The following is a 10,568-nucleotide window of genomic DNA, read 5'->3' as shown; positions in this document are numbered from 1 at the left end:
AGAACTTCCTGACAGTAAGAGCTGTTCGGCAGTGGAATTTGCTACCAAGGAGTGTGGTGGAGTCTCCTTCTTTGGAGGTCTCTAAGCGGAGGCTTGACAGCCATCTGTCAGGAATGCTTTGATGGTGTTTCCTGCTTGGCAGGGGGTTGGACTGGATGGCCCTTGTGGTCTCTTCCAACTCTAGGATTCTATGATTCTATGATATATGTTGGAAGCCACCCAGAGTGACTGAGGCAAGCCAGATGGGCAGGGTATAAGTAATGAAATTACTATTATTGTGGAATAGGATATCCCTATTTTCATCAGAGAAATGTTGGAGGGCGAGCCAAGTCCAAGTGCCATGAATAAATTATCCACCCCCATCATTCAGCCCGGACACTGAGGTCCAGCTCCGGGAGCCTTCATTGCAGTTCCTTCATTGCAAGGAGTTACAGGGAACCAGGCAGAGGGCCTTCTCGGTGGTGGCACCCGCCCTGTGGAATGCCCTCCCATCAAATGTCAAGGAAATAAACAACTATCTACGGGGTTTAAATTTGTTGTTGTTGTTTATTAATGTGCATGGCAGCCCTGATCATCCGAAGCCAGTTCCTCTTTAATTTCCCAACTTATCCTGCCCGAATTCAATTCAGTTTCTCTTCAATCACTCTGATTCATTACTCTTTTATTTATTTGACGCATTCATTGAGCCAAGGAGCTGGGGGGGAGACATGCTTCTCCCCCGCTTCAGTTAATCCTCAGAACAACCCTGCGAGGTGGGTTAAGAGACTGTAGCTGCCCCAAGGTCACCCAGGGATTGGGCAGAGGAGGAATGGTGGAGACCGCCTCCCCATCCTGACCCTTCCAGGGAGGAGGAAGAGGAAGACGGTATAGATTCACAACAGGGGTTTGAGGGAGGTCACAGCTCAGAGGCAGAAAGTTGGGAAATCATGGGAGAGCCAGAGCAACACCCAGCTGACACGTTGTCATTAGAAAGCACCCCCAACCCTCCATCACCCAGAACTCGGCGAGTCTTAAAAGTAGGAGAGCAAAGAACTCAAAGACTGAGGGCACATAGCCGCACCCATAGAGGAAGTGATGAGATTAACGAATGAGGAAGTGGGGGAGACGGGGGGGGGTGAAGATTCTCTCAGGACAACGCCATTATCCAAGAGGTTGGGTTCTATAGCCTCTCTCTGTAAAGAATGAAATAACAAACAACTGTAAGAAACTTTTCCTTGTCTTTATACCTTCCTGGGCAACCACCTGGGAGATGCTGACAGCATCCTGACACACAGGGAGATTCCTGTCCAGGTGGGGACTTGAACCCTGGTCCCCCAGGTCCTAGTCCAACACTCCAACCACTCTACTGCCCTGCCTTTCACCCACCCCCCAAATCATACCTAAATGTTGTTGTTGTTGTTTAGTTGTTTAGTCGTGTCCGACTCTTCATGACCCCATGGACCAGAGCACGCCAGGAACTCCTGTATTCCACTGCCTCTCGCAGTTTGGTCAGACTCATGTTGGTAGCTTCAAGATGAACACTGTCCAACCATCTCATCCTCTGTCGTCCCCTTCTCCTTGTGCCCTCCATCTTTCCCAACATCAGGGTCTTTTATCATGAGGTGGCCAAAGTCTTGGAGCCTCAGCTTCAGGATCTGTCCTTCTAGTGAGCACTCGGGGCTGATTTCCTTAAGAATGGATAGGTCTGATCTTCTTGCAGTCCATGGGACTCTCCAGAGTCTCCTCCAGCACCAGAATTCAAATGCATCAATTCTTCGGCGATCAGTCTTCTTTATGGTCCAGCTCTCACTTCCATACATCACTACTGGGAAAACCATAGCTTTAACTATACGGACCTTTGTTGGCAAGGTGGTGTCTCTGCTTTTTAAGATGCTGTCTAAATGAGGTCCACTTAAATTACTTTATTTCCCCCCCCCCCAAAAAAAAATTCATATTCTACCCAGTAACCCAAATTATCTCCCCGTTAAATCTCTCTGAGCCATCTGCGTGCAGAGCAGACATGCTTTTCTCCTGGCCTGTGCTAAGCAGGGTACCTTTCTTTCCACAGGGGACAAAGATGTGCCAATGCACTGCAGTCTCCTTTACACCCCCTCCGGCAACGCTGTCCACCTCTTCTCTCTACACATAGCCTTGGGCAAAAGCAGCTCAGCCACGACTCTTTTGTGCAGCAGGAAAAGTGCTGCTGGATGCACACACACACAAAATTATAAAATAAAATAAAAGCAGCCTGGCAATTTCAATCCCCCGCGGCCATGAGATAACTTTTTATTTAAGAGCATCCCATGCAGGGCAATTCTATGCACGTCCCAAGCAGGGTCAAGTGCAGAGTTTCTCAAACTACGGTCTCCAGCTGTTTTTGGACTACAACTCCCACCACCCCTAGCTAGCCAGGACCACTGGTCAAGGATGATGGGAGTTGTAGTCCAAAAACGTTTGGAGATCCTAGTTTGGGAAACCCTGGTCTAGTGGAACTTGTTGCCAAGTGAGTGAGTATATAGGAATTGGCTTAGCACCTTTCTTTTATGGTGTTCTATAGTAATAATAATAATAATAATAATAATAATAATAATAATAATAATAATAATTGTTTATTTATACCCCATCCACCTGGCTGGGTTTCCCCAGCCGCTCTGGCCAGCTTCCAACAAACGATTAAAAATACATTAAAACATCAGTCATTAAAAACTTCCCTAAACAGGGCTGCCTTCAGATGTCTTCCAAATGTCAGGTGGTTGTTTATTTCCTTGAAATCTGATGGGAGGGCGTTCCACAGGGCGGGAGCCACCACCAAAAAGGCCCTCTGCCTGGTTCCCTGTAGCTTGGCTTCTCGCAGTGAGGGAACCGCCAGAAGACCCTTGGCGCTGGACCTCAGTGTCCGGGCTGAACGATGGGAGTGGAGACGCTCCTTCAGGTATACTGGACCGAGGCCGTTTAGGGCTTTCAAGGTCAGCACCAACACTTTGAATTGTGCTCGGAAACGTACTGGGAGCCATTGTAGGTCTTTCAGGACTGGTGTTATATGGTCTCAGCAGCCGCCCCCAGTCACCAGTCTAGCTGCTGCATTCTGGATTAATTGTAGTTTCCAGGTCACCTTCAAAGGCAGCCCCACATAGAGCGCATTGCAGTAGTCCAAGCGGGAGATAACCAGAGCGTGCACCACTCTGGCGAGACAGTCTGCGGACAGGGAGGGCTTGATGGAGCAGAGAAAGGATCTTCAATGAGCTGCCCAGTTACTCTCTCTGTCTGTTCAGTTCCATTGGATGGAACCAGGTTCAAAGGACATAACCTCAGAAGAGTCAATCAATCAATCTATTTATTTATTGCATTAGCCATATGGCCATAGCACATAGTGAGAGACCAGGAAATGACCTGTCGCGATTATACATAGAATACTACACATACAGTTAAAACATTAAGTGTAAAATCATGCTGAATAATACAGATAAAATAAGGAGCAATAACAGGGCATGTCGACTGTGTCTATGTCGGGAAGATACATAGGACTAGGGCTGAGGCAAGTTAGCCAAGAAGGTGGCCCTGAGTTTCAGGGCCTGTAATATGTAGATGGCCACGCCATGTGAGATCAGGGGTTTGGCATCCACCGATAATTATTTCATGCGGTCGTCATCCCGGACGATGATCGGCGGGATTAAGAGGAAAAGCCTGGGTCTTACTGAGACATATTGTTATGTACTGAGTTGAATAGGATCCAAAATGCAGCAGTCTGGTTGGTCCTAGAACAATAGGATTCAGAATGCAGCAGTCTGATTGGTCCTAGGACAATAGGATTCAGGATGCAGCAGTCTGATTGGTCCTAGGACAATAGGATTCAGGATGCAGCAGTCTGATTGGTCCTAGGACAATAGGATTCAGGATGCAGCAGTCTGATTGGTCCTAGAACAATAGGATTCAGAATGCAGCAGTCGGATTGGTCCTAGAACAATAGGATTCAGAATGCAGCAGTCTGATTGGTCCTAGGACAATAGGATTCGGAATGCAGCAGTCTGATTGGTCCTAGAACAATAGGATTCAGAATGCAGCAGTCTGATTGGTCCTAGGACAATAGGATCCAGAATGCAGCAGTCGGATTGGTCCGCAGGAGCCACCCAATCCAGCTCCAGATGGAAGTGAATCCGCAACCCGATTGGCATGCAGGAGCATCCCGGAATTAGCCAATCACGTGGGGCCCATTGTGTAAATAGTGTATATAAAGCAGATGTTTTGGGGGAACTGCCATTCCTCACTACTATGAGCTGAATAAAGAGCATGAAATTCACACTTGACTCTGAGTATATTTCACATATAGTGGGCAGTAAAAGAAAAAATGAATGAAGTCTTCTATCTTTCCCTTGTTGCAGCATGGGCAGAGTTGAAGGACCAGAGGAGTATTGGAAAATACACCCTGTAAGAAAGCTGTGGGGGTGGCATGGAATCAAGCTCAGAAGAGTTCTGCAGGATCAGGCCAGTGACCCATCTGGTCCCAACATCCTGTTCTTCCAGTTGCCAACCAGATGGGAAACCCACAAGCAGAATCCGAGCGCAAGGGCAATTATTCCCTCCTGTGATTTCCAGCAGCTGGTATTCAGAGACAATCCTGCACAGACTGCCAGCCTAGCAATCCTGGCTAGGAGCCATCGATAGCCCTCTCCTTTCTGAACATGTCCAACCTTCTTTTAAAATCATCCAAGCTGGTCCTCCTCGCTGCCTCCTCTGGGCACTGGCTGGAATCCTAGTATTAAAAGATAAGGAGCAAAAACCTCTCCCTTCTCAATATCTCCTTCCCATCATCGCCGTTGTCATTTGGGCCAGAGTGAGATCCAGTTGAAAAACTATGCCAGCTTGCAACGGTGGAGGGAATCTGGGAATCGCAAACAGGGAGAGGGGCTGTTGCACTCAAGCTTCCCAGAGGCCGCTCTGAAAGCAGGATGCTAAACTAGAGGGGTCTGATCCTGCAGCAAGGCCCTTCTTAATCTTTTAGGAGCAGGCCCAGGAGACTCTTGCAAGGGGGCTGGGCCTTGGGTGCCTCGGCAGGGGTCCCACCCTGCCCTCAACCAGCCCTGCTAAGGCAATAACACCTTTCGGCATTGGGAATCCTTCATTCCCAAGATTGCTGCTGCTGCTGGTGCTGAGGCTGAGCCCCCGAGGATCCAGGCCCACTATAAATCCAAATAAGAAATAACTAGATTTCTGCTGCCGACAGAACCAGCATTGAAAACGATAAAGCACCGCGCTTGGAAGCAATAACCTGTAAACTAATAAACTGACCAGACACTTTGATAGCACAACCCTCCCACAAGCGGAGAGCCTTAATGGCCGCTCCGAAGCTCAAAGCTGATGCTTTGCTACAGGAGGAGAAAATATCTCCACTCCGCAAGGGGTCCCGGGGGCGTGCTCGGCTCGGCTCCACGCCGAAAACGCGGCCCGTATCGATCCCCAACAACGACCTCCGCCTTTCTCCAGAGCTCGTCCGGTTCCCGAAAAGCCACACTCAACTCCTAAAGTGCTTTTTCCTTTTACTGTGTGGTTTTTTTTTCTGGGGGAGGGAAGGAAAATAAGTGGGGGGGCAGCATCTGTGCACTGAGGAGTGGGGGGAATGGAACCACATACACCTAAATAAATAACGAAGGAGATCTAAAAATGTTCGAGACGGCAGGCAGTTCTTATTTGAGGCATCTCAACAGCAGCACAGCCTTGCAAGCCGCGAAAAGGGCTGCTTACATTTCTGGAGGAAGGGACGTGTTTATAACTTGCAACTCGAACCAAATGCTTAATTCTTGATGGGATTGTAGCTCAGGGAAAGAGCATCTGCTTTGCATGCAGAAGGTCCTATGTTCAATCTCAGGGCAAAGGTGAAATGTAATTCAGCGCCCAAGAATTGATGCTTTTGAATTCTGGTGCTGGAGGAGACTCTTGAGAGTCCCATGGACTGCAAGAAGATCAAACCTATCCATTCTTAAAGAAATCAGTCCTGAGTGCTCACTAGAAGGACAGATCCTGAAGTTGAGGCTCCAGTACTTTGGCCACCTCATGAGAAGAGAAGACTCCCTAGAAAAGACCCTGATGTTGGGAAAGATGGAGGGCACAAGGAGAAGGGGACGACAGAGGATGAGATGGTTGGACAGTGTTCTCGAAGCTACTAACATGAGTTTGGCCAAACTGCGAGAGGCAGTGAAGGATAGGCGTGCCTGGCGTGCTCTGGTCCATGGGGTCACGAAGAGTCGGACACGACTGAACGACTGAACAACAACAACAATTCAGCGGTTGTCATGGACAGTGCCGGATTTACGTATAAGCTAAACAAGCTATAGCTTAGGGCCCCACTCTCTTGGGGGCCCCCAAAAAAATTAAAGTAAAAAATTGTACGGTGGTACCCCGGGTTACATACTTAATCCGTTCCGGGTTACAGTACGTAACCCGAAAAGGACGTAACCCAAACAATTCAAAAAACCCAAAGAAACCCGCGAAAAACGCTCTGTGCATGCGCAAATAGCGCGCATGTCAGGTTGTGCTTCTGGGTTAGCGGAGTTCATAACCCGAAAAGTACTCAACCCGAAGCATACGTAACCCAAGGTACGACTGTATTTCACTTTTAATGTACTTACTTCTTCTTAATTGTATTTCAGTTCAACAATTGCTTTTTTTGTTATGTGCAAATGGCTTTGGAAACCTATTAGGACCATAAATTACCACATAGCATATATTCAACACAAAAAACAGCAACAATTTGTTGTTGACGAAGGACAGCTGGACATAGAAAGGGCCCCATTACCTTCAGTAGCTTAGGACCTCATCAAACCTAAATCCGGCCCTGGTCTTGGACTGGTTGGGCACAGAGGAATGGTGGAAGGAACCAGCTGCAGAATCAGGCTCAGAGATGGGGAGTGGAGGTGGGGCGACAATGAGTGGTCAGGGGGAGAAGACTGGGAGGCAGAGGTGTCAGAAGCTGAAGAGGGAACAGGGCTTAGTGAGCGGGGGGAGTCTGTGGCAGAGAGAAGACCAGAATCTGAGGCGGTTTGAATCCCCGTGACGGAGTGAGCTCCCGTTGCTCTGTCCCAGCTCCTACTAACCTAGCAGTTCAAAAGCACACCAGTGCAAGTAGATAGATAGGTACCGCTCCAGCGGGAAGGTAAATGGCGTTTCTGTGCACTGCTCTGGTTCGCCAGAAGCGGCTCAGTCATGCTGGCCACATAACCTGAAAGCTGTCTGCGGACAAACGCCAGCTCCCTCGGCCTATAGAGCGAGATGAGCGCCGCAACCCCAGAGTCGGACACGACTGGACCTGATGGTCAGGGGTCCCTTTACCTTTACCTTTTATATGCCGGAAGCTGCCCAGAGTGGCTGGAGCAACCTCGTCAGATGGGCGAGGTAAAAATAATAAATTTAGTATCAGGGCCGTCTTTAGCATATGCGCCGCCGGGGTGCAAAGATCTGCCCAGCGCCCCCAAATTTAGTTACTTTCATGTGCGTGCCGCCGTTGAGAATGACAAGCACCAAAAATTAAGGATTGGCAAAATAAATTTCAAGAATACGTAGAGATGGCTCAGTTAACCAGCAGCCTGAGAGGGAATAATAGACAGGAGTTTGTTAAAAAATGGGAGAGATATAAAAAATACCTGCAAGGAATTGAAAATGGTATAAAGTCTGTGGCGGCCTTTGAATAACCCCGGAGGAAAAAAAAATGAAAATGAAAATGAGTTTGAGAAAAAGAAGCTGTATTCGGTAATGTAGAAGGTTTTGGATATAAATAAAGAAAAAAAAAATGTTAAGTATCTTCACAAGCAGAAAAGGAGTACACAACAGGAAAGACAGGAAGTCTATTTATGTATTTATTTATGTATTTATGTACTTGAATTTGTTAGTGATGTAAGTAGTAATTTGGACTTGGGTTATGCGTAGATTTATGTAAATAATTAAGGTTTATATTGTTGTTTGTTTACCTTCTGATTTTGTATTATTATTTCTATGTTGAGTTTGACGAGTGTATGTTTATGTGTTGTAAATAAACTTAATAAAAGTCAAAAAAAAAAAAAAAGAGAATGACAAGCACCATCGTTGAGTCTGACCAGCGCCACTGTTGTGAATGACAAGCGCTGCCGCTAGCGCGGCGCGTCTATGGTAAATGAGCGCACAGAGTTGAAAGACCTTGAGTGAAACAGTAGGTGTACATTTCAATAATGAAATAATTTCAATATGAAATGATATTGATTATTTCATAACAGGTAGATAGTTAAGAGCTTAGGTAGCTTCAGCGATGGGCACCTGGTGCCCCCCAGAATTCGGTGCCCGGGTGCCCTACACGCCTTGCACCCCCGAGTAAAGATGGCCCTTATTATTATTATTATTATTATTATTATTATTATTATTATTATTATTATTATTATTATTATTATTATTATTATTATTTCCCTCCCGGTCTGCCCTTTGCGTCGACCTTCTTCCGCCTCATTTACAGGAGGCTCCCTGGTCCCTCTGCCGCGTCCTGTGAAGTTTGAAGGTTAGCAGCGTCAAAAATGGAGCAGGACTCTATCTCGGCCGGAGAATAAATTATCCTCAAAGGCTGTGGCCGCTTTTGTTCTCTGTAGGTTTATTGACAGCCAGGGCCATTATCTATGCCAAGCAGGTAGATCTCTTTTGAGGGAGAGGTACGAAGCAGCGGCAGAGGCAAAGGAAACGCAGGACTCGCCACACCGTTCAGCAGGGGAGGCGATCCGAGTCTGCGATCCATCTTTCCCATCCGTTTAAGGAAGGAGATGTCATGAAGGCACCTTTCTGTGGGATTCTGCTCCCCTCTAGTGGCGGCAGAGCACAAGGTTCCTCCCCAGCTTTGTCAAAGACCGGAGAGGCAGAACATCTGATGGTTGTCATGGGGGGGGGGGGGGTTATGCTATGAACCGCCCTGAGATCCACAGGTATAGGGCGGCGTACAAATTTAATAAATGGAAAACAGAATAAAACAGTGTCATGGCGCTTCAAATAGACACGGCTCCCCCCCACACCCCGCAGAAGCCTGGGAACTATAGTTTCCAGAGGGTTTCAGAGTTGTCTTATTGTGTTTTTAACATTCTGTTGGGAGCCACCCAGAGTGGCTTGGGCAACCCAGTCAGGTGGGTGACTAATAATTATTATTATAATTGTAATTATAATAGGAGAGACCTCATTAACTGTACAAAGCTACCATTCCCAGAGTTCCCTGGGAGGGGGGATCCATTCATAGAGTTGGAAGGGACGGTCCCCAAGTATCATCTAGTCCAAGCCCTTGCAATGCAAGAATATGCAGCTGTCCCATACGGGGATCGAACCTGCAACCTTGGTGTTATCAGAACACCACGCTCTAACCAGACTAGAATATAACACGCTCTGTGCAGCCTAGAAGAGCATTTTTCCGGTGCTGCTTCACACTATTGACTCATGTTCAGCTTGAGTTCAGCTAAGACCCCGAGACCCCCTTTTCAAGCCATCCAATTTGGTGGCCGTCACCACTGGCGGAGGATGAGGGGTGCGGAGGGAGCCCACCGCCCCCAGTAGTGCAATCCCAGTGGGGTGCCATCGTGGCTGCCCACCCCCCACCCGCGCTGAGCGCCACGCCCCCAGGACACGCGTCATGCCCCTGCGGGCTGCGCACCAAGCCCCCAGAATGTGTGCCAGCGCTGCTCTCGTCTGCTCTACGCCCCCCCCCCGCCCCCCATGCCAGAGCATGAAGCTCCCCCACTGGCCATCGCTGCCTCTTATGGAAGTGAGTTCCATAGTTTCACTCTGCGCTATGCGAAGAAATCTTTATCTGTCCCGAATCTTCTGACATTCAGCTTCCTAGGATGTCCTTGAGTTCTTCTCTCTCTCTGTTTTCTCCAAGCCATGAAGTTTTACAAACATGGAAGTGAGAGCTGGACCATCAAGAAGACTGATCGCCGAAGTATTGATGCTTTTGAATTATGGTGCTGGAGGAGATTCTTGAGAGCCCCATGGACTGCAAGAAGATCAAACCTATCCATTCTCAAAGAAATCAGCCCTGAGTGCTCACTAGAAGGACAGATCCTGAAGCTGAGGCTCCAGTACTTTGGCCACCTCATGAGAAGAGAAGACTCCCTTGAAAAGACCCTGATGTTGGGAAAGATGGGGGGCACAAGGAGAAGGGAACGACGGAGGACACGATGGTTGGACAGTGTTCTCGAAGCTACCAACATGAGTCTGACCAAACTGCGGGAGGCAGTGGAAGACAGGAGTGCCTGGCGTGCTCTGGTCCATGGAGTCACGAAGACTCGGACTAAACTACATCAAGCCATCAGAGCCGGGCAGCAAGGCCAATGGTGATGGCAGCTGTACTCCAAAAAACACCTGGATGACATCTTCCCCACTCCTGTCCTATGGGGGTCTCTCCCTATTTCTCTTTTTGTGTGTGTGACTCTTTCTTTATTAGCTGTATCTGATCTTGCATTGATTTCATTCATGTTTTCCAAAAGGCTGCGAACAGTTTTCCTCCCTTGAAACGTGGCCTATAAATACTGCAAAGACATTAATAAAGAAATGTATTCACTCTTTATCCGTAACTTTCAGGCGTGCGTGTATGTGGG

The sequence above is a fragment of the Lacerta agilis genome, chromosome 13 (genome assembly GCF_009819535.1).
Source record: "Lacerta agilis isolate rLacAgi1 chromosome 13, rLacAgi1.pri, whole genome shotgun sequence".
NCBI lineage: Eukaryota > Metazoa > Chordata > Lepidosauria > Squamata > Lacertidae > Lacerta > Lacerta agilis.
The sequence above is the reverse complement of the archived record's forward strand: the minus strand, read 5'-3'. Positions refer to the sequence as shown.